The following is a 24,950-nucleotide window of genomic DNA, read 5'->3' as shown; positions in this document are numbered from 1 at the left end:
ATGGACGCCATTTTTAGCTAAAATAGATTTAAAAAAACTCGAAATAAATTCTAGAACATAGTTTCTGTAGAGCGGCAGTAATTCTTTGCCTCTAAGTTTTGAACGGAACCCTTGCTGCAGACTAAACCTGCTCCTCCTTCCCCTCCTTGTTGTTGAGAGCTCTCTGTTTACACTCTCTCCCACTAGCTTACAGCCTCTCAAACCCCCAACATGACCCGGAAATGGGGAGCAAAGAAAGGAAAACAAAGACGTTTGTGGATCTAGCCGTCTATAAGTGGATGCATTTGATTCTCTGTGAATCTTCATCCTGAGATCTTTGTGTCACTTCCTTTAAGACTTTGTAAAGGAGCATCTCAGGGCCGCATTCCTTCCATCTTCAGATCATTTCTGCACTCAAACGAAGGCTAAAATCCAAACACAGAGGCTTCCCAGCATGCTTTGTGCTCCCGCGCCTGTTTGTGTGGTGATTGTGAGTGCAGCAGCCGACAGCCCTGACAGGCGGCTGATGTTTTGCTGGGCGAAATGACGGCCCTCCACAGCCATCAGTGTCACACCGGCCCGCTGGCTGTCAATCAGCAGCTTTACAGGAGTGAAAATAAAACATTGTGAGGAGGATGTTTTTCATGTTTGGAGTGACCGGCCGATTGGCCTGTCAGTGGTTACAAGTGACACACATGTGATTACCTATGCATTAGAGGGGATGATGAGGGCCTTACAGCTCAGGAGGCTTGAAAGGAGCTGAGACACATGAAGGCAGAAAATGCATTACAGAGGAGGACTGTTTATCTGAAGCTTAAGTATTCCTGCTTCCATAATGCTGCATTGGTGTAAGCCCGGAGAAAAGGCAGCGCTCCGGGTTTTGTGTGTCTGGTGAAATAATAAAACAAATCTGTTGTGTTTTGTTGCTGCATCTTCAAATTTCAGCCGAGTGTGTGAATGATCCAATTTATTTTCAATTCCGACTTCTTTCAAAAAAGAAAAAAACAACTCAAAGGTGGAAACAAATTGCGAACCTCTCCTTTATGCTTTTTGTGCGTCTTTACAGCCATGAATTTTGACACTTTTGTGTTGTAGACATCTAGAAGAGCGCAAAAATCTAAGTGGTACATTTCTGATGTATTTTAAATATTCAATTTACCCTATTTTTTAATTGTCTGATGGACATAAGCATATAAGCACTCAAACCAAAAACATAAAAAATTTAAACAGCTTCTGCACAAAAGGTTGCAAAAAATAAAATTAGCTATAAAATAAGTAAATGAAATGAAGAGCTCCCAAGATCTAAAATGAGAAGTAGTGAAAAATATGCAAGTGGTACAAGCAAAATTAAGTAAATATGATTTTAATGAAGAAATTGTTACTGTATGTTTCTGAAATACAGAATAATTCCTTGAAAAACAGAGTCTTCATTAGAAAATTCTTAAATCATTATCCGTTTTGTATATTGAACCAAGATTCCCTCATCTACATTTTAACTACCTTTATTTTCCATGTCTGAGGCCTTGGTTCTCACCGGGAAAAGAGAGTTTGTCCTCTCGAAATGGGTGGAGTCTTCCTCCCCCAGGTGGAGGAGTTTATCTTGGGGTCTAGTTCACTAATTGGAGAATATCGAAGTGTGAGATTGACGGTCAGATTGGAGCAGCGTCTTCTGTTGTGGTGAAGAAAAAGCCGAGTCAGAGAACAAAACTCTAAATTTAAAGGTCAATATTTTTTCCAGTCATCACCTACTGGTATGACCTCTGGGTCATGACCACAAGAATAAGGTCCTGAATACCATCAGCCAAAATGAGCTTCCTCTGGGATTCCATAGAGATGGGATGAGAAGCTCGATAAACTCAGAAAGAGCTTGGCGTAGTAATGGTACTCCTCTACATCGAGAAGAGCCAGCTGAGGTGTGGCTCGGGCATCTGGTCCGGATGGCTCCCTGGGGAGTGTATCCTACTTCTGACACAAGGGGATCCTGCTCCTGACACCGGTAGATCCCACTTCTGACACCAGTGGATCCTACTCCTGACACCAGTAGATCCCACTTCTGACACCAGTAGATCCCACTTCTGGCACCAGTGAATCCTGCTCCTGACACCAGTAGATCCCACTTTTGACACCAGTGGATCCAAATTCTACAAGGGGATCTCACTTCTGACACAGATGGATCCCACTTCTGACACCAGTAGATGCCACTTCTGACACCAGTGGATCCTACTCCTGGCACCAGTGTAACCCACTTCTGACACCAGTGGATCCTCCTCCTGACACCAGTAGATCCCACTTTTGACACCAGTGGATCCTACTCCTGACACCAGTGTATCCCACTTCTGACACCAGTGGATCCTAGACCTGACACCAGTAGATCCCACTTCTGACACCAGTGGATCCTGCTCCTGACACCAGTAGATCTCACTTCTAACCGAAGGGGATCCTCCTCCTGATACCAGTAGATCTCACTTCTGACACAAGGGAATCCTACTCCTGACACCAGTAGATCCCACTTCTGACACAAGGGGATCCTGCTCCTAAAACCAGTAGATCCCACTTCGGACACCAGTGGATCTTACTCCTGACACCAGCCGATCCCACTTTTCACACCAGTGGATCCAAATTCTACAAGGTTATCTCATTTCTGACACAGATTGATCCCACTTCTGACACAACTAGATCCTACTTCTGACACCAGTGGATCCTACTCCTGACATCAGTAGATCCCACTTCTGACACCAGTCGATCTCACTCCTGACACCAGTAGATCCAACTTTTGACACCAGTGGATCCAAATTCTACAAGGTGATCTCATTTCTGACACAGATTGATCCCACTTCTGACACAACTAGATCCTACTTCTGACACCAGTAGATCCTACTTCTGACACCAGTCGATCTCACTCCTGACACAGCCGATCCCACTTTTGACACCAGTGGATTCACATTCTACAAGGGGATCCCACTTCTGACACCAGCAAAATGGTTTTAAGATGATCCAAAACCTATAATCTAGTCCATGACATGATCCTTAGTGCACAATAGAGGGAAATCCCACAGACAACGTTGAAATTGACAAGAATCCTATTTATCCTTTGATCATAGTCACCGTAGAGTTCTGCTTTATTCAGAAGTTACCTAAAAGAACTATAAGGTCTTGTTTCCACTAAGTGGTCCGGACCGGTCCGCTCCTGGCCAGTTTGGAACAGTCCTGGCAATTCAAGTGAGAATTTCCATTGAGTGTTGGACCATCAAGGCACGTGTGGGGTGTAGATCGATGACGTAGCTGTGCATTGTAACAGTGCGACTACAACGGTTCTCCGTATTTGCGTATTCGATGCGTCTCCTGTTCCTAAGGGGGAACAATGAATGCAAACCATTTAATATTATTTGCAAGAAGAATTCATCTGAAAAGAAGGCAAAATATTCGGTTTGATTCGGGAAAAAGGGTGGTCAGACACTTACTGTTGTCGCTAATACCTTTCAGCCAATCAATGTATTTCATTGTGTGACGACATTAGCTCTAACGAGTCCGTTCCATGTTTCTGTCTGGACTGCTCAGTGGAAACAAGGCATAATAGAAAAAACATTAAAATAAATAAATTAAAGTCAGTTCGTGTGCATTTTTGTATGTGTTTCTGTAGTCAAAACAAATGTGGGTATGAGCAGGTCACTGTTCGAGTTGTGGGTTATTATCCACTGTTGGGTCATACCAAAACCCCCCAAAAATGGGGCCCAAGGCCTCCCTAGGAGCATAAAGGGACAGGATGGGGTTTTAACATTTTAAAATAAACCTGTAAACTGCAAGTGTTCAAGACATTTTATAGACTAAAACTGAGATTAGAGCTTCAGGGCAAAAATTATGACGATACACTTCAAGGTTGGTCATAAACCCACTTGAGGGTTGTTCTTCAAGAAATGTTTGTGGAAACAGCTCAAGCTACAGTTTCATTGCAAAGCTCCAGTTTTCCAAGGGTTAAGGTGGTTTGAGAAATCCCTGTATTCTGATTTTATGTGGTCTCCCAGCTCTTTTGGAAACGGGCCTTAAGAAAATACATTTTATAGATTTCCTTCTGCGCTTTAATTTCTTTGGTCACAAATCACGACCGTTCTGATGTATTTCCTGAGATAAAACTGCACGCATTAGCTCCATGATGGAATAAGGGATTAAGTGTTGCATGAACAAACTGAAGTCTGGTTTCCAGTAGAAACCCGATAGCTCTCTCTGGGATTTTTTTTTTTATCCACTTAAAGCAAAGCTTTTCAACAAGCAGAGTTATCAGCAATAGTCCACATATCATGCTCATACACAGCTGGCAGGAGGGGTCATTCAAAGGGAGCATTCATCAAATGACGGTTGACTTGCTCCCGATGGCCATTTCCAAATACCTCATTAAGATTCCTCAGTCTTTAGGACATTTTCACTTGCTAACATGTGTTTTATGGATTAGTCTCAGTGTAATTTGTAAGGTTTGGTTTCCTGTTAGGCAGCAGTTTTCATGAGAACTGCCTTTCGGAAGCCGCCAGCGAGCGTTAACGCACTCGGGTGAGGACGCCACGAGACGAGTCTTCGAGGTTTTGTGACGCGGGACGATCGCCGTCCATCTGGATCAGACAGGCATGTGCGGAGAGGTCGGCCGTGCTCTGGTTCTACTCACATAAAAACTCCCATTGTTGGCAATTAATGTTTAAAAAAACAGGCTCTAGGGGGGTGTGGGTGAGGGGGGGGGGATCTTGATTTTTACAAAACGCAGGCCCCTGAAGCAAAAAGGTTAGGAGAACTACCCTTGACTGGTTGTTCCATGAGAGGTCTGAAGTCTTGTAATAACATATGAAGTTTACCTGGGTCATCCGCATCGAAACGGCGGCCGTGACCTCAGCCAATTACAGCAGGCATCAGCTGAGCCCACCTCAGAGCGTTCTGTCAGGCCACCTCAAGTGTCTCTGGTGACTCGCTAATGTTTGGCCCTCTTAGAAACTGCACAGCCGTATAAATCTAGAGGAGAAACACCTCGGCTGGAGCTGATCCGGGAGACTGAGGGTTAGAGCTGGAAGTCTGACAGACGCGCTGGCTTGTTTTCACTTGCAGGCATGTTTCTCGTTTACGTTGCAATTTGTTAATTCAGCTCAGAGCCTCGTAAAGCGCCGCTCTTTCACTGAGGAGGTGTTTGCCAAGTTGACGGTGGGTATTTGGATTGGAACGCCTGACCCAGCGAGGTTTCTTCTTTCTCTCAATTACATCTCCGTATTTTAGGATAGGAGCACTTTAAGCCTCCAATAAAAGTGTTTTAAACTCAGAGCTGCTATGACAAAAAACACAGCTGACTCACTCTGGCAGTAAACATGTGATCTGTGTTTTCAGTCCTAATCCTCTCAAATTTATCGCTGTTCATCCTGTTTTTGCTCCCTGTTCTCAGCTTAGACAGGTTTAACTGGGTTCAGTTGTTTTATTGGCTCCAGCTGCCTCACTCTATTTACTTTTACTGGATAGTAGGATCTTCTTCCTCAGTCTGAAGCTCAACCTTCTGCAGCCTGACTCAGTCCAGCGAGGGTCAAACCTGGAAACATTTGTAGAAGTGGAATATTTGGAATCATTTTGTGAGGTAGAATTTTATTTTTGGTTTTGTATGGAGGGAAACCAGCAAACATGTCTGCTCATTTGTTCTACGATATAAACATGGCGTTCTCCATCTAATGGACATGTGTCAAAGTCAAGGCCCGGGGGCCGAATCTGGCCCTCCAGATCATTTTATTTTATTGTTATTAATGGCCCGATGTTATTTTAAGCTTATTTCTAAATAGTATCATTTTGACAGAATATATTTTTATGAGGAGGGAAATATTAAAAGTTATTTACTGTTTCAGTTGATTTATTCTGGATTGATATTCCTGCCTTTAAAAAAAAAAAATCATATTTATGTTAAAAAGTCACTGTTTTAAAGTTTAAAAAATTGGCCTTCTGTTAGCTATTTTGGCTTTTTTGGCATTTACTAAAATTTTTGGGGCTTTTTTGGAGTTCAGCTAATATTTCAGATACATGCTAGCCATTTGGGCTAAATTAAGATTATTATTATTATTATTATTATTATTATTATTTTAAGGCTAGTTTGGCATTTGGCAAAATTTTTAGCTGGCTATCAGCTTCAGAGTTTTCAGCTATCAATTTCAGCATCTTCAGTTATCAGCACTAGCATCTTTAGCGGCCAAATTCAGCTTACAGCATTCACACTAGCATTATTGCAGGTAATGCTATATATGTAGTTAATAATTATGTTAAAAAGTAACAGTTTTAAAGGTTTAAAAATTGTAATTCTACTTGCTTATGCAATATTTTGGCATTTACTAAGATTTTTTGTAAGCTATTTTGAAGTTTAGCTAACATTATTAGGTGAATTTGGAATTTAGCTAGCATTTAGCTAGTTATGAACTTCAATGTTTTCACCTATCAGCTTCAGTGTTTTTAGCTCAATTTCAGTATCTTCAGGGACCAAATTCAGCTTACATCATTCACACTAGTATTATCACAGCTAATGCTATATATGTAGTTTGTAATTATGTTAAAAGTTACTATTTTAAAGTTTTAAAAATGTAGTTTTACAGTGTCCAATAAATGTTTATCCTGTTTGGCCCTAAGGTGTGTTTTGGATTTTGGCCCCTTGCGTGATTGAGTTTGACACTCCTGCTTTAATGTCACAACTGCCCAGGTGAATACGGACTGTCTGTAGGTATAAATGGGCAATCCTGTAAATTTTGTTTGAGCAGGTGGAATTTTGAGGATTGTAGACCACTCGACCACCTGTAGACAGAAAATGCTCATGCACATTTTTTTTCTGCATTTCATGCTACAGTTGTCAAATCGTTGTGAACACCTATACAACACATAAGGATATGTAAGGTTAATTATGTGAGACGCAGGTGTGAGGTTTCTCCAAAACCCTAAACACTGTAAAACGAGCGTGTTAATGTTGTTCAAGTGATAAGTGTGGCTCATTCAACAAAGCCTTACCTGACTGCAAAAAATGTAGAAATTAGACACTTAGAGCGTAGTTTATGTGGTAAACACCTTGTGTGTGCAGCATTTGAGCGGGACTAAACGGGGACTGAGCCGGGATGTCAAACTCAATCGTACAGCGGACCAAAATCCAAAACACACCCTAGTTCGCAGGCCGAACAAGATAAACATTTATGGTAGGAGTGGGTATCGATAATAATTCCCAGAAACAATTCGATTCACAAGCGCCTGGATCAATTCAATTCTGATTTTTTTTTTCTTTCAATCTTCTCAATTCAGTTCAATTCTGAGTTTACACAGTTTAAAGTTTTAGAAACATTCATTTAGAAATACATAAATAATCTACTATGTGTTTTGAATATTTTTATATTAATCTGATCCAGTTCACATCCTGTAAAATGTATCAGTGAAATAATGAGATTGTTGATATCATCCAGTGTTTCATGGATTCTCTAAAGGAGAAGTTCTAACTAAAATGTTCAGATCATTAACATTGGAAACATTGTTCTGCTTCTCCTGGAGGACGTTTCAGTTTGGCCACTAGGTGGCGTAGCATAAAACCTTATTCCAGAAGAAGAAGCAAAAAAAAAAAGTGTTTTAGACCATAAATTGTTACTTAAAAAATATTTCCTTAAAAACATTTTGGAAAATTCATGCCTGTATGTTTATGAAAATGTTCATTTAGTCAGCAATGTATGTTTCAGAAAATTAGCATTAGCATTAGCCGTCGTATGGGAAATTCCATTAAAAGTTAGCATCTAGCTTTATTTGCTAAATCGATTTGTATTTCTATGAATCGATTATTGATCTGTTAAGTTTAAATCGATTCAAATCGAATAATCAATGTCCTTCACCCAACCCTAATTTGTTGAACACACTAAAACTACATTTTCAAAATATTAAAAGAGTAACTTTTTAAAATAAATATGAAATAAAAACAGGCAATAATATTATTCCCGAATAAATCAACTTAAACCTTAAATAATGTTCAATATCTTATTATCCATAAAATTAGACTTGGTCAAAATTATACAAATTAGATATAAACTAAATGTTAAAATGCAGTTTTATGTTAAAAATTATACTTGTGAATATTTCAAAATATTTTGATCTCAATAAAATAGATTCTGTTAAAATGATCCAAATATGAACATGCGGTGGAACAAAGCCTGGAAATAAAAATTACATTTGTGCTTTTTAGCAAAAACAAATCAAATATTCAGTTTTTTGACTGTGTTTTGTTGTCTGGCAGGTTTATTCTGTTTTGCCTTTAGTTACTTTATCTGGTTATTTTGTTTTATGAAGTGAGAGGATTTTTAGATTTACTAATTTTATCAGAGATGTACCAATAACAGTGAAATTATCTATTTTTATTTAATTACTGCTGACATCACACTACTTTTGCTGCATTGAGATGATCATAAGTGACAGGATGTCTTTTATTTTGAAAGAAACTTCAGTTAAAAGTAAAGAAAAAGGCTTTTATTTTATTGAACAACAGATCATTTACGTTGATCATAGTTGTAACAATAGCATAAATACAAATCTGTGTCTGATTTTTTTAAGGGTGAAGGAAGACCCTTTAAACTGACCCCCAAAAAAGAATACTATCAGAGACAAGACAGTCATTTCAAAGTAAAACAAAAACACAAATTTAGTTGGGAAGTTGATTCTGATCATGTGACTTCAACAAAAGCTTTAAGGATTAAATGTAATTCATTTAATTTGTGAATAAATAGGAGAAACATCAGGATTTGAGGAAGAAGGAAAGCTGAAATTTCCACTTTTATTTCAAATCTTTTTCTAATATTTGCATAAAAGCATCTGCTAAATGATAAAAATCAACATATACACGAGCGTTCACATCTAATTTCATCCAGTGGGTTTGATTGAAAAGAGAGACTTTCAAGTGTCAAAGCATACAACAAATATTTAAACGTCTAAACTTGTTGCCATTTTTGAATCTAATTGAATGTATCGCAGGAAATCTGAGTAAAATGAGAACAAAATGAAAAGAAGAACTTGATCAGATTTTAGGTTAATGTTTGTAAGATGTAAGTTTACTTGAATTTCTTGTGGTTTGAAGAACATTTTAAACAGTCTCTCGGAGATGTTTGGGTTTCATAGCCGAGGTTTCTTATTCTACATGAGCTGAATGCATTTGAACTAAATGATGTTCATGTCTGGTGGTGCATTTGTTGCTCCATCTGCTTTTAGGAAATTAGAATTTTCGGTTTTCCAAACACTTGTTGCATTTTTTAGGATTTGTTTAGGAGCTGTGAGTTTACAGGCTGTTTTTTTCTTGTTTGTTGTAAAGCGGTGGTAACTATGGTGAAATGTATCCATCCGAGGATAAAGACTTTAAACCCGTCTGACCTTCTTGATCAGTTTTTTCTGTCAAAGCGGCGGTTTTGCAGAAATGAGCTGGCTGGTTAGTGCCGGTCCTTGATCCGTGACGGTTGTATATTTACGTGTGTACTCGTCTGTAAACGTGCGGTGGATTACATCACACCTCTGTGGTTTTGGTGACGGAGCAGGCACCGGTAATGACCTGTAAGAGCCCGGTTCGGCTTTGCTCGTCTGTCAGAGCGGGTCTGTATTTACATGGAACTCAAACATGCGGGGGTCTGCTGCCTGGTGACGCCCCAACAGATAATAAGGGGCAGTTTCAGCCAGATGAGGATGATGCCGATTTGTTTCCTCTGGCCTCTTCGTCCCCTCAACCCCCGCACCCGGAGAATAATTCAGATGAAGTGGTTCCATTTCGGGTCCCCATTCTACTGATTTGTAGGTAAATCACGGCTGTCAGTATGGTAGCAACCCTGATTAAAGTTCAGGGGTTTAATAGATCATTTTAAATAACCCCCAAATTACTCCCCTCTCCCCAGCCGATCCACCTGAACCCCTGCCCCGGTGCATGGCAGTTTTCAGCCGTCGCGGGGCGAGCCAAGTTCAGCCTCACGGTTCCTGCCTATTCCCCGAGGATGGCGGGCTGCAGGCCTGCGCTGACATTCTCAGCTGTATTTAATCTGCTCTGAGACAAGCTGGCTATGAGAAAATGCAAAGGCGCTCAGGAAAACACACACACGTGCACGGAAAATCCTGGACAGTTAGCATGCGTTGTTCACTCGCTGGAAGTCGTCCAGAAACACCTCTCCGCCCAAACCGGAGTCCCCTTCAATTAATCCTGTTTAACCGCTCTAATCACACTTCAGCACATTAATCCTATTTTCGATCACGGCTGAGATGACCGGCATGTGGCCTGCGGATTTTTGCGATTTTTTTTTTTTTTTATTGCCACCGCAGACCAGATGAAACCCAGAAAGTCGGCCTGCACTCTCCCTGAACCTGGCTTTTCCATCGTTTCTCCTCCCTCTGCAGCTCATAGTTAGAATTTATAGCATGATGCTGAAGCCTTCACTCAAAATGCGTCCCTGCAGAGCGTAACAGTTACTCCGGGTGAGGTAATTGAGGAAGAGCAGCTTATTTTTCCCCCTTTGCTTTCCTTGATTGGGCTCCGTTTTTGGTGCGGTATCTTATCTGGGAGATCTCGGTGATATCATGCTAATAAGTCCCATATCTTTGCAGTTGGAGTTCCCAACCAGAGCCGGTCTTGGGCATGGGCGAGCTAGGCGACCGCCTAGGGTGTCGCCTATTGAAGAGGGCACCAAATTATTATTATTTTTTTTTTACAGCTTGACACACCACTCATTTTTGTGTTAAATGTTTAAAAATGTAATAATACCATAGATAAAATAACTCAAAAGTTCGACATAGTGACTTTGCCTGGTGCTGCGCTCCTCCTTGCCTGACGCAGCCGCTGTCGTAGCTTGGTGGAGGGGAGGAGGATGGGAACGCGGTGTGGTCACTGCTTCTTTAAAACTTTAAGGATGTAAAAGCAGCAAAACAAGCCCTCCAGGACAGCTTTAAGGTCAAAAAAGGAAGGAAGAGGAGGAAAAATGGACTCAAAGCAGAGGTTTGTCTGTTTACTTATATTTGCTTGGAAATTTACCCATTTCGGTCTAAAAAAATAATATTGTATTTTTGTTGGAAAAGAATGATTTAACTGCCAATGACGTTGTTGCGACAGGTCAAATCCCGGACGAGCCCCCATATGTTACGTCCCCACTGGACAAACCGGCCCAGAGTCTAGGGGATAAATACCAAAAGGGGACAATAGCATAAAACTGGACGCCAAGTAAGACTAAAAAGAACACAGTTTATTAAATAAACAAAACCCTGTGTCCTTGATGAAAGAACAAAGTGAAATTAGTGCGCTGGTTCAAACAAAAACACAAAACAAAGGGAATTGGAACATTGGCCAAACATAAAATAAGTCAGCAACTCCCTGGTAAACCAAAAACTACCTAAAAAAACAAATAAACAAGCCCGCAAATCAAGACTACCAAGGTCCAAACTAACATAACAAAACCCAGCATCCTGAGATTGCTGAGATTAAAAACGGTAAAAGAGAAGAAAAAGCCTGCACTCTAATCCCGCCTACTGGGCGTGGCCTCCTCTGTCTTGAATAGACAGCAGGTGCCAATTAAGGCACACCTGCCAGGTGAGCCAAAGGTCTGCAAGGAAAAAAGGTCCACCAGGTCCTCTTTTTAAAGAAATCACGTTTCGCCTATAGGGCACCATGAAACCGGTCCCAACATCCACACTCATGCACCGACCTGGACGAGTGAGCACTCGGCGGTTCTGCAGAAAGTGCACAATTTCACCTTTCTTGGAGACTTTCACTCTGGCAGCCGTCAAGGTGTTTAGCGCCCCCCAAGGTTCCCCCTGGAAAGTCTTTGAAAAAGCCCAGATCTTACCTCTCCTGGAGCTCTTAAAACATTACAGCCGGGGGTCCTGTAAAAGGTGCTGCTGCATTGATAATTGAGCCCCGCAAAGCAAACAAAGTGTCAGAAACTGTGCCTTAATGGGCACTTTTGAGGGAGCTGCTGCAGCTTTCGGCGCACATTAAGCTAATTGAGTTTTGGAGGCGGCGTGAAGCTGGCACGGACTGATGTTCAGAACCAGCAAAATAAACAAAAGAGCCACTCACAGGAAAACAAACGAGCTGGAGGCTGAGTAAACGGAGTGACATCACCGAGTCCCAGCTCAGCGTGCAGGCGCTGAAGTAATGGGAGCTGACCAACTTTTCTAACCCCCCCTCCAACTCAATGGTGGCGTTGATGCTGACGGAGCTTAATTAATCATTCGTTCATTAGTGCAGGAAGGCAGGAGTCTCGCTCTGGCTGTAAGAGACGGGAAAAACTGTTGTAGTGGCATGACAAGTTCTCCTGCTAATGTGCGACTGAGCATGATGGGAAGAAAACACAATTCATCTATGAGGAAGTTAGGAAAGTGTTTGGGGGGGTGGCGAGGAGTAGGTCCAGACTTCAGCTGCCTAGTTTGACTGAAATCTTTGAAAATAACAGAAATGGTTGGCTCCTCCCCCTTCCTCCCTGCTACACTTCAGCTCCTCGTTTAGCTCCTCCTTCCTGAGAATCACATCAAGGAGTGGCACAAATATATTCAAGTTTATTTTAGTAGAGCTGCCACAAACGATTATTTTATTAGTCGGCTATTTTTTCAGATTAGTCGACTAATCGGGTCAACTGGATGTAAAGCACACATCTTAACCATTATTAGCTTTAAACTGAATAAAAACTAGATATACTCACATTAGCATTATCTGTAAAAATGCTACTGTGAATGCAGTAAGCTGAATTTGGCAGCTGAAGATGCTAGAGCTGAAGGTACAGAAATTGATAGCTGAAAACGATGAAGTAGATAGCCAGCTAAAATATTAGTTAAATGCCAAATTTTAAATAAAAAAATAAAAACGCCAATAACAATAAAAAGTTAGCCAAAACAGCAAAAAAGTTAGCCAAAATGAAAGCAGCTAGCATGTAGCTAAAATATTAGCTAAACTCCAAAACAACCTAAAAGATATGATAGCTTAAGTTAGCCAAAACAGCTAGCATGTAGCTGAAATATTAGCTAAACACTAAAATAGCCTAAAAAACCTTAATAAATGCCAAAATAGTCCAAAGGGCTAGCAGAATACTATTATAACTTCAACTTTACTAAACTCTGACTCCATATAATATAAAGTAACGACTAATCAACAATTAAATTAGTCGTTGACTATTTCAATAGTCGATTAGTCGTCAATTAGTCATCGATTAGTCGACTAATTGCAGCAGCCCTAGTTTTAAGGGTACTTTTTTAAACTAAAATTAGGATAGTATACTTTTAGTTTACTTTTTCCGGATAAACTTTACAAGTTCATAAGTTCATTGTCAAGTATACTTGGATTATACTTAGAATTATACTACAAGTCTAATATATTTGTCACTGTCCTTAAACATTTTCTTACACAGCATTAAAAGTAGAATAGATGAACTCTTTTTATATTTCCTACTATATTTAAACTTGATTTTAATATAGTAATCAGTACGAATAAACTTGTAAATTAAAAGCAAACCTTAAAACCTAGATATATTTCAAAGCGTATTAACCCTTTAACTGCCTGCTCAACCAAACAGTGGAAACATTGTTTTTATGGCCCCCTTGTATATTAAAAAAAAAAAAAAAAGTTTTATGTTTTTTTGTTTCATGCTTACTTCATTTTTTTTACTGCGTGTACAAAGTAGAACATTTTGATCAAGTTCCACAACAAGACAATAAACAGCAGGAAAAAAAACATTTTAATTTGTTTTTATTTCCTTTTTGGGTCGTTAAAGGGTTAATTTGGAGTAAACTCAGAGTTCATTGTTAGCAAATTAATTCTATGCTAGAAAGGTTACTTTAAGTGTACTTCTAAGTATACTTTTTAACTAAAAGCGGGCCAATTTAGTCCCAAAAAGTCTACTTGTTAGTAAACTGACAGTATACTTTTTAAGTGTACTTGATACACTTCGGAAAATACAGTTTTCTGTTCTTAAGTATACTTAAAAACATTTACTTGATGTATACTTGTTTTTGTGAGGGCAGTTGAAGATTTCCACTCATGATGGTCAATTTGGCCTGAATGAATGTGATCAGTTAGAATAGAATAGAATAGAATAGAATGCTTTATCGTCATCGTACAATGAGCACAACAAATATCTATATAAGATACATTTAGAATCATAAAAATAAAATACAAAAATAAAAGTAGGATAAGCAGAAGGAAGCCGCCTTTATTCCCCAAGACACAAGAAAATCCGATCACTTTTCAAAATGTAACCAATTTTTCACAATAAAACATCACGATTGACAAATGCGATCATATTTTTGTGTCTAAATGGACCGCAGAGATGAAAATAAGAACACAATCACAACACAAAAACAGAAGCACTTATACAGTGCACACACTTTCCTGCCCAATTGGGCGGTTTTGATTTTGTGGGCAACAATATTTGTACGGGGTGACATAATTTGGAGGTTTTTAGTTGGATTAACTTTTTAGGTGGTTATTTTGTGGGTTTTTTACATTTCTTTTGGGCTGGAAAGCTGTGACTCTATTTGGCAACACCAGTTTGCTGTAATGCTCTCACCAGAGTTACATAAATCTTCGATCGCAAGCAGTTTTTTAATTTCTATCTAGAAAACTGGACTCAATTTTTAATGAAGGTTTGAACTTTGAGAGTTTAAACAAGAGAAAAGTGTGAAAATGTTCATGTTTGCATGAGAAAAGTGTTTAAAGTGTGTAGTTTTATAACATCTGTAATTCTACTTTATAGATTTCACATGTAGTGTATCACAGTTTACCCCACAATAAATGAGAGAACACTGTACATATAAATGTGTAAAACGCTCCATTCAGGGTGTATTCACACTGGAAGCATGATTTGTTCCGGACTCAGTTCCCATAATTCGGTCTGGATGGAGTCCTAAATCTTGTGTTTGGTCATCATTCAGACTGAGATCTACCAGAGATTTATGTTTCAGACCAAAACTTGTAAACAAAACCAGGTGACTAAAGATCTCTTCGGTTATTGGCCAGTAGTTACGGAGTCAGGTCAAAGCCAAAAGAGAATGATGGAGGGTAAAATATTGAAAGTTATTTAAGGTTTAAGTTGATTTATTTTGCAATAATAGTCCTTCCTTTTTATTATTTATATTTACGATAAAATGTTACGGTTTGAAAGTTTTAAAAAATTGGCATTCTGCTAGCTTTTTGGACCATTTTGGCATTTACTAAAATTTTTAGGCTATAATGGTGTTTAGCTAATATTTCAGCAACATGCTAGCTGTTTTGGCTAATTAAGGCTTTTTTTTAAGTTTTTTTGTCCATTTTGGAGTTTAGCTCATTTTTCTGCTAAATTTTAGCTGTTTTTGGTTAATTTAGGCTTTTCTTTTTTGGCTTTTTTGAGTTAGGCTAGTATTTAGATGCTAGCTGTTATGGTTAATTTAGGCTTTTTTCCATTTTATAGACTTTTAAAGTTTACCTATTTTTTCAGCTACATGCTAGCTGCTTTTGGTAACCTAAGTTTTTTTTGTTGTTTTTTTATTCCGATTTGGAATTTAGCTAATATTTTAGTTGGCTATCAGCTTCAGCGTTTTCAGCTATCAGCTTCAGCGTTTTCAGCTTTCAACTTCAACGTTTTCAGCTATCAACTTCAGCGTTTTCAGCTATCAACTTCAATGTTTTCAGCTATCAACTTCAGCGTTTTCGGCTATCAACATCAGAGTTTTCAGCTATCAACTTCATCGTTTTCAGCTATAAACTTCAACGTTTTCAGCTATCAACTTCAACGTTTCCAGCTAACAACTTCAATGTTTTCAGGTAACAACTTCAGCGTTTTCAGCTATCAACTTCAACGTTTTCAGCTATCAACTTCAGCGTTTTCAGCTATCAACATCAGATTTTTCAGCTATCAACTTCATCGTTTTCAGCTATAAACTTCAACGTTTTCAGCTATCAACTTCAACGTTTTCAGCTATCAACTTCAATGTTTTTAGCTATCAACTTCAACGTTTTCAGCTATTAACTTCAGCGTTTTCAGCTATCAACTTCAGCGTTTTCAGCTATCCACTTTCGTGTTTTCAGCTATCAACTTCCGTGTTTTCAGCTATCAACTTCAACGTTTTTAGCTATCAACTTCAGAGTTTTCAGCTATCAACTTCAACGTTTTCAGCTATTAACTTCAGCCTTTTTAAGCTATCAACGTCAGCGTTTTCAGCTATCAACTTCCGTGTTTTCAGCTATCAACTTCAACGTTTTTAGCTATCAACTTCAGAGTTTTCAGCCATCAACTTCAACGTTTTCAGCTATCAACTTCAGATTTTTCAGCTATCATCTTTAGCGTTTTTAGCTATCAATTTCAGCGTTTTCAGCTATCAGCAGTAGCATCTTCAGTGGCCAAATTTAGCTTACGGCATTCACACTAGCATTTTCACAGTTAATGCAATATATTTAGTTCATAATCATGTTAAAAAGTTACGGTTTTAAAAATGTAGTTTTAGAGTGTTTAATAAATGGTTATCCTGTTCAGCTCGGGATCTAAGGGTTTTTTTTGGATTTTGGCCCCTTGTGTGATTGACTTTGACACTCTTATCTTTACACATTTTGATCACTACGACTTGTCACCTGCGGCAAATAAAAAATAGTATAATTATTTTTCTTCAACAATTCCCTGACAGTTTACGATTTCAATGCAGGTTTGGTTTTTCGCCTCCAGAGTGCCTCTATCCCCCCGTACGGGCCGTTGTGACTGAGGCCGAACATGGAAACATCTGAGCGGCCTGAAGCAGAACCAACCATCTCCGGTTCCCTGACTCTGCTTCCTCTGAAGAGACCTGAACGTTTTTCTCTGTAGACTAACTCAACACATGAGAATGGCTCTTTGTTTCCTCCACCTCAATCTAAAGCGGCAGCCTGGAAATGCCACAAACACCCCGAGTGTTCTCTGATGGCCGCCCCAATTTGGTTGTCATTGTAAGTATGAGAAGGCCATAAGTGTGAGCAATCACCAGAAATTAGACACTTTTATGGGGATTTGATATATAAAGGCTTTGAGTCACTCTGAAAAGTCTGGAAAAAGAAATAGTTGAAGTTCGTTGACGTGAGGCGCACCACAACTGTGGCTCCTCGCCGGCTTCGTGGTGTTGCATATTTTCCAACCATATAAAGCTGATCACGGCTCCTTGGTGTAATTTGATAAATGCTGGCGAGGAGGCGGCTCAGCCCGTGACAGCGCCGCATGCTAGGTGGATGGAAACTTTGCTTTGTTTCACACCGTCTCTGAAAGCTGAGGAGAGGAGAACCGTCGTCCTCCATTCGGTTTTAATGAAACCTGATGGAAGGAGCGTCTCCACACTTAGCAGGGTTCAACCTACCATCAACTCCCGGTGTGGTCCAGGCGCTCAGCGTGCAGCCGAGCGGAGACGCATTCAGCATCTCCCAGCGACCACTGGACTGTTTTGATGGAGCCGGCTGTTTACCGAGTGATGGAACGACCCGCATGGAGCTGATGAGATCAGCCTGTGGAATCACGGCGCAGCGGGAGCAGCGATTGGATGCCTCTCCAAAACGGGAACTCCAGACATCTTCAAATCCAGCAGCTCACCACAACTTCTGCTACTGAAAATCACCCAGCAAGAAAACTTTTAATCTCTAAGTATTTTTTAATAAACGTTCACATCTAGATAAACTGTCGGATAAACAACAAGATAGCAAAACAAATAAATAAAATTTAACTAAACTTGCGTAAAAGTAAAACTCAACAAAGTAAAAAAAATAAAGTAGAGGTGAAATGCAAAAAGTTAAAGTTAGGATTTTTGTTTTAAAAATACATAAACTGAATGACAAAAAAGAAAAACTATTATAAAAAAACAAAGTTAGCAATAGTTAAAAAAATAAATAAGGTAAAATATTTTAAAGTTGTATAAAACAAATTTTAAGATGTTAATTAATCCCAAAAATTCTAAAATTGAAATGATTTTTAAATAGAATAAAATTGAGTAAAAAATAACATTCAGTTAAAATTAAAAATTAAAAATATTTAAATATATTTAAATATTAAATTAAAAGCTTAAAATTAACTACCGAAAAAGATTGAGGTTATTAAAAATTCATAAATAAACTGATAAAATGTTATGGTGATTATTATTTACATTTATAAATACTTTTAGATTGTTATAAACTTAGATTAAAACAGTTTATCTGTTTTACTAACACAAAAAAGTACATTATTCATTTCAAAATGTTTCTTTTCTTTTTGACATTCTGCTGACATTATCGTACCTACACACATTTATGGAACTTTATTGTTATTTATTGGTATATTTGTAAGAAGTTCACTTTTAAGAACGATCTGGAATAGTTTTAAATGTAAGAAGTTCAAACCTGAAGAGTGTTTGAATTAATGATCATTTATTATATATTTTAGGTGACAAACACCATCAGTTTTTATAAAAACAGACTTTTTTGCAAGAATTAGCAAATATTTACAGGCTTGAGTTAAAGAAGTCAAAGAAAATTAAAACAAATTGGTCTAATTTTCTAAATATTCAAAAATAATAATCTTGTTCTCTGAAATGAGCTGTTGGGAGGAAACATCTTTTATCCTTTTTTATCTTGAAACTGATTAAGAGTTAATCCGTCATCTACGGCGTGACTTTAAATCCAGCTGAAATGATGTTTCAAATCGTCCCAAAACGAACCGTTGAGAGACGTCACCAAACGTTCAGTCCGTCTCCTAAATTCGTCTCCATTTAGATTTCCTCTTTCCCACCAACAGCTGAGTTTAAGTTGGTTCCAGTTTTGTCTAAAACTCTGTCCGTTTTACCAGCGTAGCTCTAAATCTGTTTTACCAATCAAATTCAAACCATTTACAAATTATTTTTCTATTGTAACATTGTTCCGAGTAGTCTTTTACTGATTTATTTGTTAAAAGGTGTAGACAAAACATGTTTTTCTCCTTTTTTATTGTTTACAACTCAAGGTTAGATTGTACGTTTTTCCAATAAATTAATACAAATGAAAATTTAAAAAAAATTGCCTTTGTTGCCACAGAAGTCAGCACAGCTAATTTCCCATCAGCCCTTTGATTACACTCTCTCCAGCTAGCTTATAGCACCTCACAAGCCCAAGCTAACATAAAGGTGAATTCACAAGAAATTCGTGCAACAAATTCGCTGCTTGTTGCATGTAAAAAAAAGTGTTCCTGGGTTTGAATGCGCGGCCGCATGTGGGAGGAGCTACCAGCTAATGGATTCACGATGATGCTATAAGGAACGTTGTCTGGATATCTCAATTGGAATGTATGGAAGTCACAGATGATGTTAAGAAATAAATAAGCTCTATTTATTTCGAAAAGTTCTACAAAAACATCTCCATGTTTGGGTTTCTATGATTATTATTAAGAGATGTGTCTGGATGACAGCCGCTTCCAGGGTGTTTCTGTGTCTCTGTGGCTGAGCTTGAAGGCTGACTGTCTCATATAACTCGAGCGGGAAAAAAATAAAATTAGGAGACGTTTTTTCTTTAATGTCTGGATGAGGCCAGAACCGACATTCCACCTTCCTTCTATCCATAAATCCCAAGTTTAATTTTCTTTCCGTTACCGCGGCAACAAACTCTTAAATGAGTTTGAGTTCTTGATAACGAGATTCAATAGAAATAACCTAAAAAGGATTTTGATCTCAAGTTATAAAAGCAGGATTTGATTTTGTTTAAAAAACAATAATTATAATAATAAATGTTTTCTAACTTAATATTCATAAAATAAATTTGATTTGGAATTGTTACGTCAGAGTTATTTGGTTTTACATTGTTCAATTTAGTTTGTTTACTTACTGTATTTATTGTATTTGGTGTGTTACCATTTTGAATAAAGGTTTCTCTAACACACCATCACATGATTTTCCTTTTTTTTCAACTTTTGCTTGTATTTTTTGTCCTTTTTTTATGTGTGTAAATAAATAAATCAAATCAAATCAAAAGATGGAAGTTCAGGACAAAATCTTTGGATTAATATTCTTTCGTCTGATCGAGTCACTGAAAGCGTCACATGCCCAAAGCTGAGTCTCTGATTGGCAGATGTGACGCAGCGACCTGTCAGACTTCAGATATTTAAATGTTGCCGCCCAATTCGTGCCTCGTTGCTCAGATCGAGCTGCTGGCTGACCTTCAGATCGCCTCATGTCGCGTCTGTTCCATTCGCTTAACATTGAAACTGAATCGCATTCGATGTGAAAGCATCTTTAAGGTCTATACTTGTTAAATGTTTCACCCGGAGTGTAGTCAGATCAGGTCATTTAACTCAAATTCATTAGATTATAAGATTAGATTAGATTAGATTAGATTAGATTAGATTAGATTAGATTAGATTAGATTAGATTAGATTAGATTAGATTAGATTAGAGTACGAGACTACATAGAAAACTATGTCCAGAAAAATATATTTTAACACTGAAAATGATGAAGAAGTTAGAAAATCCCGAAATTCACACAGAGAGAGAGACAGAGAGTACAACTAGATAGAAAATAGAGCAAGTTGATGGAAAAATATGTCTTCTTCGTATATCTTACAGCACTAGAGAACGCAATTTGTTCATTTTTAAATTTTTAATTACTTTGAATTACTTCTAAACTACTACAAGTGTCTGAGCGGGATTCTGATCATGTTAAAATAAACTCAGAACACGAAAAAATTAATCGCGATTAATCGTGATAATTTTCTTTTTTTTAGTATCAGTATTTGCCGACCACTTATTATCTGTGAATAATCACAACATGAAATCACACACCAAAGTCAACATTTAGAACATTTATTTTTAATTACTGCTGTCAATCAATTACAAAAAAATCTGATTAATCGCACTTTAGTGTTGTGATTAATCACGATTAATCACAGTGTTTTACCAGGTAAGATTTATTTGTACAATATGGCACCTTTTTTGTGAAAAAGCGATCTAAAGCACAAAAATATCAAGAATAAAGTACTAAAAACCAATTAAATTCAAAATATTTTAACGAGTTAAAGCGAAGGACGGTTTCTTCGATTAACCCGTTAATTGCTTTAGATTAATCCCGTGCATTAACAGCTCCAGTTTTTTCTCATCCGCAACATTTTTTTTCCAAGTCAGCAAAAACAATACGTGACAGGAAGCTTCTGACGAATTTTCTCTCCTTTTTTCTCCTCCAGCTATTTTTATCGTGTCTAAAATGTATTGAATTTCCTCTCACCGGAGTGTCAAACTGTTCTCTCTTTAGCTTCTGGGAGACAAAGAGAAGGAAAAAGGTGATGCAGCTCTGAAAGATGTCCCAAAAAACACATTTTAGCAAAATTTTAGTAATTATGTCCTAATAATTCAGAGTGACTCCAGGTTTTCTTAATTTTCTTTGAAATATATTATTATTTTTAAGCTAAGTATGGTGAAATATCACGTCAACTTTAGTGCTACAAGTCCCTCATCCTTCAAAGATCAGTAGAAATATCTCATCTACTTCCCCACTACATTTTTTTTTAAAGATCGAACGAGAAATATGTAAATTCTTCGGGTCACATGTTGTTTTTATTTGTCCTAAATGATGTTTTCTAAGACGCTGATCAAGTTTAATAGAAACTAAACTGATCACAAGTTAATAAAAGTCCGTCAGGTTGAAGAAGCTCCATAACGCCGACCGCATGTGATGAAGGTGAGCCGCGGGGGGGCCTGTCCCTGTAATTCTGTGTCTGCGATGCAATCTGATCCAGCCGAGGCCGAAGCTGCGAGCGATGCTGCGCCGGCGCTCGGGAGCACGTCTGCCTTCTCCAGACAAATGAATAGATTTTTGCACTCATCACCGACACGCTGTTATTAGATTCTGATGTAGGCGGCGGGAAGCTGACCTGAAGTGGGGGCTAAAATGCATTTGCTGCATTACGGCGCTTGGAGCCGACGTGCACGTCAAACTTTCAATTCCAGCTCAGAGAGCGCGGATTTCCCCAACCTGAGGAGGCAATAGAAACTTTTTTATTGCTTGTTTGGATGCTGTTAGAATCGCCTGCTGCTGAAAAAATATCTGCCTGATCAAAGGTTTTGGTTTTTTTAGAGAACAGGAAGTTTTCTGCATGAAAGCATTGTGCACATTTCCTATTTATGTTTATTTAATGCTTTTTTCCTGCAAGAAATAGGCTTTTTTTTCCCATTTTCTGCAGCTTTTTTTGCATTAAAAATCTTCAAGAATAAGCGATGATATTTAGTTTGTAAAGAAAACATGTAAAATTCTGACTAAACAGCTCATAGTAATTTTAAAAAACAAATCTGAGATCTAGATTTTGTTGATTTACCACAAATTTGCACGTTTTTTTTTTTTTTTTTTTACTGAACACCCAAGATCACATGTCAAAGTCAAGGCCCAGGGGCCGGATCCGGCCCTCTGGTTAATTCTATCCGGCCTTTCAGATCATTTTATTTTATTGTTAATAATAGCCTGATGTTATCTTTTTTCTGGAATTATATTTCTGCCTTTTATTATTGATAATTATGTTAAAAAGTTACGGTTTTAAAGTTTAAAAATTGAGAAAAATTAGCTTCAGCTATCAGCATTAGCATCTCCAGTGGCCACATTCAGCTTACAGCATTCATACTAGCATTATCAAAGGTGATGCTATATATCTAGTTTTTAAATAAATTTAATAAATAAATAATGGCAAAAAAAATGGGACTGAACTGACTCCATTTGGTTGGAAACGGAAGTAAATCATTTCTTTTTTTCCAGTTTTTTTCCCCATTTTGGAGGTTAGCTAATAGTTCCGTTACATGCTAGCTGTTTTGGCTAATTTGAGTTTTAATGGGGCCGTTTGGGCTTTTTTAACATTTAGACTGCTTTGGAGTTAGTTACACGCTAGCTGTTTTGGAAAATTTAGGTTTTTTTAGTTTTTTTTTAGTTGAGTTTGGAGTTTAGCTAATATTTCAGCTAAATGCTAGCCTTTTTTTTGGCTAATTTAGGCTTTTTTGAGTTTTTTAGGATATATTGATGTTTAGCTATTTTTTCAGCTACATGCTAGCTGTTTTGGCTAACTTAAGTTATTTTGTTTTATTTTGTTTATTTTTTTAAGATAATTTGGCATTTAGCTAATATTTTTGCGGGCTATCAGCTTCAGTGTTTTTATCTTTCAATTTCAGCATCTTCAGCTATCATCACTAGCATCCTTGGCAACAAAATTCATCTTACAGCATTCACACTAGCATTATCGCAGGTACTGCTACATATCTAGTTCATGGTTATGTTAAAAAGTTATGATTTTAAAGTTTTAAAATGTAGTTTTATGGTGTCCACTAAACATTTATCCTGTTCGGCCCGCGACAAAAGGTGAGTTTTGGATTCAATCTCAATCAGTCTGATTGAGTTTGACACCCCTGCTTAAGGATGTCAAAGTAAACGGTGAAACACATGTAGATTTTATTTTAAGGTTGAAATGTTATTATAACTGAAATCTTAAAACAAAAAAGGTAATTTCAGGTTGCTTCATTAAATTAAAATAATAAAAATAAACATATTTGGAACGGAACTTACATGAATTAAGATAATACTCTTTTTATAGGGAACCGTTGTTTGCTTAAACCTACAGAATACTGAAGAATAAATATGTTTTGCAGGTTTATTTTACTGAATTAGCGACTCAGTTTATTGAGGTGTTATGGTTTCTTCTCTCTTATATTTCCATCTCTAATCAAACCGATATCTCCTGTTGGATAAACATGCATCTTGATCTCTGTCGATCATATGACTAACACGTAAACTTGTGTCTTTATCAAAACGGGGAAAATTAGCGTCGCCGCGCCGCTGCATGTTTTCCATCTAAATATAAGCATGTGGCTTCCCTTCACGTCCACATTAATTGGCCTGTTGCTGGTTAGCTTTGTGAGCTGCAGGAGGCTGAGAGCGCTCTGGATGTATGCTCCATGATCGGAGGCTGCAGGCTGGGCTCGGATCAAAGCTCCAGACTGCACTGAGGTGAAGCAAAAACACATCTAAAAAGAGGATTTTAAAAATCTTTTTTTTTTTTACACACAAAGCAGTTCTTGAATGCTAGTATAGCCTTTTGTGTTCACACTGGACATACAGGGAGGGGCTTCTTCTTCTGCTTCTTTTTCTGGTGTTTACTAGCGCATGTTGGGGCTTGAAATGTTAAAATGTTTGTAATTTTCACAAATTTAGCTCCAGGATTTCACTTTTCACAGCTCTATTCCGGTAAAAAAAAAACGTAGTAATTCCAGTCGGGTACAAACCACAATTATTCATTTCTCCCCCATGATTCAATTTGAAATGGTTGGTATTTTTGTGAATCAAAAAGGACGCCGTCTATGTCTCGCTATCAAATCAAAGTCCCTGATTGGCTAAAGTTCAACCTGGTTTAACTTTCAATGCGCATTTTATATGTAGAGCCTAAAAACGTTGTTACATGTGGAAGCCTGAATCACGTTTACAACATAGACTTTTCAATAGAGGTGGTCACTTAAACGATTTTTCCCGACGCAGCTTAACTCTTTTTTTCTTCTATTAAATTGTCTTTTAATTATGATTTTCCAGTTTTTAGCAAAAATTAAAGACTTTTTTTGGGGACTGTTGAAGTTAGCTTAGCTAATTTCCCATCAGCCTTAGGTTTACACTCTCTCCAGCTATCTTAAAGCACATCACAAGCTAACATTAGCATAGCATAAAAAATTTGGAGCAATATTTCAGCTCTGCAGATATACAGTTTAGAGCCAGACGAGGAAAATTAAAATGTTAATGGATCTGTTGGTCTGCAAGAAGATGGAGATTTTTTAAACTGCAAGTTTTCATCTGCTCTTATATCAATCGGATATAAATAAAGAAATACTCAAAAACACTTAAATTCTTTTATATATGTCTCCCGGCTTGATAAAAATGCTACACAAACATGTTAACCCTTTAATTGGCTTCTCAACCAAATGGTGAGAAACATTTAGAAAACATGTTTTTAAATATATTAATTGATTGTATTATTCCCCAACGAACCCCGAAA

General features: G+C 37.8%; 1 long non-coding RNA gene across 1 annotated transcript in view; it reads right to left on the bottom strand.

Moving 5' to 3' along the window:
- Positions 1–24,950, bottom strand: part of LOC118598020 — a 27,659-nt gene continuing 2,709 nt past the window's right edge. The window contains exons 2-3 of the long non-coding RNA XR_004947060.1: positions 685–738; positions 1–579 (exon numbers count right to left, since the gene is read on the bottom strand). This is a non-coding gene — a long non-coding RNA (uncharacterized LOC118598020). The remainder of the gene's footprint in view (positions 580–684; positions 739–24,950) is intronic.

Source organism: Oryzias melastigma, linkage group LG22 (genome assembly GCF_002922805.2).
Source record: "Oryzias melastigma strain HK-1 linkage group LG22, ASM292280v2, whole genome shotgun sequence".
In the NCBI taxonomy this organism is placed as follows: Eukaryota; Metazoa; Chordata; class Actinopteri; order Beloniformes; family Adrianichthyidae; genus Oryzias; species Oryzias melastigma.
The sequence above is the reverse complement of the archived record's forward strand: the minus strand, read 5'-3'. Positions and strand labels throughout refer to the sequence as shown.